General features: G+C 38.5%; 1 long non-coding RNA gene across 1 annotated transcript in view; it reads right to left on the bottom strand.

Moving 5' to 3' along the window:
• Positions 1–279: 279 nt before the first annotated feature.
• Positions 280–2399, bottom strand: part of LOC107601367 (uncharacterized) — a 10345-nt gene continuing 8225 nt past the window's right edge. Inside the window, exon 3 of the long non-coding RNA XR_001610919.1 lies at positions 280–290. This is a non-coding gene — a long non-coding RNA (uncharacterized lncRNA). The remainder of the gene's footprint in view (positions 291–2399) is intronic.

Genomic DNA, 2399 nt, shown 5'->3' on the forward strand with positions numbered 1-2399 from the left:
GAAATAGGAGTACATGTGCATGACACACAGCATGAAGTCAAAATGGACTTTCTTTATTTTACAAATTACTTTCCTGGTCTTAGTTTGAACAACAGGCACATGTTAATGAAAAGGCTTCATAATAATTTTGCCCCAGGCCCTAAATTTGAGTAGATAAAGTCAAGTCCCATACTGTAAATATCCTGTTTCACTTGGGATAACATCACATAGTGGAAGTAAAATGGGTTGCAAACATGTTTTAAATTCAGTTTAAAGTGGTTTATCCAATAAAAATCAATCAGTATCCTAAACTGTACTCTATGGCACTATTTTCTTTGCTTTCTTATTTATTACTATATTTGATGATGATGATGATTATTATTATTATTTGTATTAAGTCAAGTCAAGTCAAGTCACCTTTATTTATATAGCGCTTTTAACAATACAGATTGTGACAAAGCAACTGAACAGCATTAATTAGGAAAATAGTGTCAATAATGCAAAATGACAATAGTAAACACAAATTTTTCAGTTAAAGACAGTTCATCATTGAATTCAGTGATGTCAACATCCAGCTCAGTTTAAATAATATCTTTGCAATCATGTCAACGATAACGCTGGAAATGAAGTGTCCCCAACTAAGCAAGCCAGAGGCGACTTAGTATTATTATTATTATTATTATTATTATTAGTAGTAGTAGTAGTAGTAGTAGTAGTAGTAGTAGTAGTAGTTGTAGTAGTTGTAGTAGTAGTAGTAGTAGTAATAGTAGTAGTAGTAGTAGTAATAGTAGTTGTAGTTGTAGTTGTAGTAGTAGTAATATGCATAGCTTAACCAGTATGTATGGTCATGCTTTCAAAAATGCTTTCATACTGACTTCATACTGAAGTGGTGTATCCATAGTTTACAATTGCATTTTTTAAATACAAAAATGTAGATTTGATTTAATTTATTTTATTTTTTATATATTTAATTTTTTTTAATAAATACAATTATTATGTTTTATTTATTTAATAAAATAAGTAGTTAATTAATAAGTTATTTAATAAAAAAGTTGTGTTTCAATAATTATACTTATTGAGGGATCCTTAAATCCTCACGTGCAAATTGTGTGTTGTGTTTTTATTTTTGTTTTGTTTTTAATTCATTTATAATAATTTATTCACATAATCATTTTATAATCATTAATCATTCATACGATTTATTATTTGATTATTTTTATCATTTATCATTATATTAAGTATTTTATTGTTTATTAATTTATTATGTTTCTATATTTAATATTTCTTATAAATTTTTCCTTGCTTATGCATTTTCGTTGTTGTTAAATCTCATGCTTGTGGGGTTTCATGAACTGTTTTGTCTGTATGAATAGAGATAGATAAGAGGGAATGTTTATGGAAACCCAAGGTTTATGGGATGTTGCTGTGAAGCAGTTTTGGTATTAACAGTACATGCTGAATTTGTGCTGGTCAGACGAAGTTAGAACATTGAGACATACGCAACTAAGATTGTTCAATAAACTCGGTTACTTTTTACCATCATCACTTCGTCTCCTGCTTCTGCTCTTCTCTGGCTTTCCTCGGTCAACTTCTTGACTGACAGAAGACTGCTAAACACTCGTTTTGGGTATTTTGGAATACCAGACAAGACTTGCTGTTAACAGGGTTTAGGTATTAACAGCGCTACTGACTAGTTGTTCCCTTTCAGTCGGTCACTCTCGACGTCACGTCGGAGGACCGACGAATTGGGATCTCGCTTAGAGGGACCAATCTACTTTGAGTGTAAACTAAACGAGCCAATGCACATTGGCATGCGATTATTGCATCCAGCTGCTGCTGATCACAGCGTGAGTATAAGTAGGCAACAGATGCGGCGCATATTCAGGTTCTCGCTGAGGAGCCGAGCGATCACATCGTTCTGCTCCTGACTACTCTACGGAGAGAAGAAGACTGAACGAGTTCAGCACACTCTAGGGTGGTCACGACCCAGAAGTTCGCAGAGAACTCCGCACCGCGGCGGACTTCGCACCACGAGTGACGAAGGTTATGGCGCGGTCTCTGGGTCGCGCGATGTCCACTATGGTGGTCCGGGAGCGCCATTCTGGCTGTGACTGGTTGACATGCGCGAGACGGACAAGACACGATCCTTGAACGTCCCCATGTCCCAGGCCGGCCTGTCAGCGACACGGTGGAGAACTTGCCCAGCGGTTCTCCGCTGACCAAAGCAGACTGAGGCCATCAGGTACATCCTGCCCCGGCGTGCAGCTGCTGCCACCGCCAAAAAAAAGAGCTGCGCTCCTGCGGCCTCCAGCAAAGCTGTGCCGTGGAACCGGTCGCAGGGCAGCCGCCCCGCCCGTCCAGGCCCCCGCCAAACCTGGTGGCAAGCGAGAGAGCAAGAGGCCCGGAGACGGGCAACCCAG

The sequence above is a fragment of the Sinocyclocheilus grahami genome, unplaced genomic scaffold (assembly GCF_001515645.1).
Source record: "Sinocyclocheilus grahami isolate Dianchi unplaced genomic scaffold, SAMN03320097.WGS_v1.1 scaffold304.1, whole genome shotgun sequence".
Taxonomy (NCBI): Eukaryota; Metazoa; Chordata; class Actinopteri; order Cypriniformes; family Cyprinidae; genus Sinocyclocheilus; species Sinocyclocheilus grahami.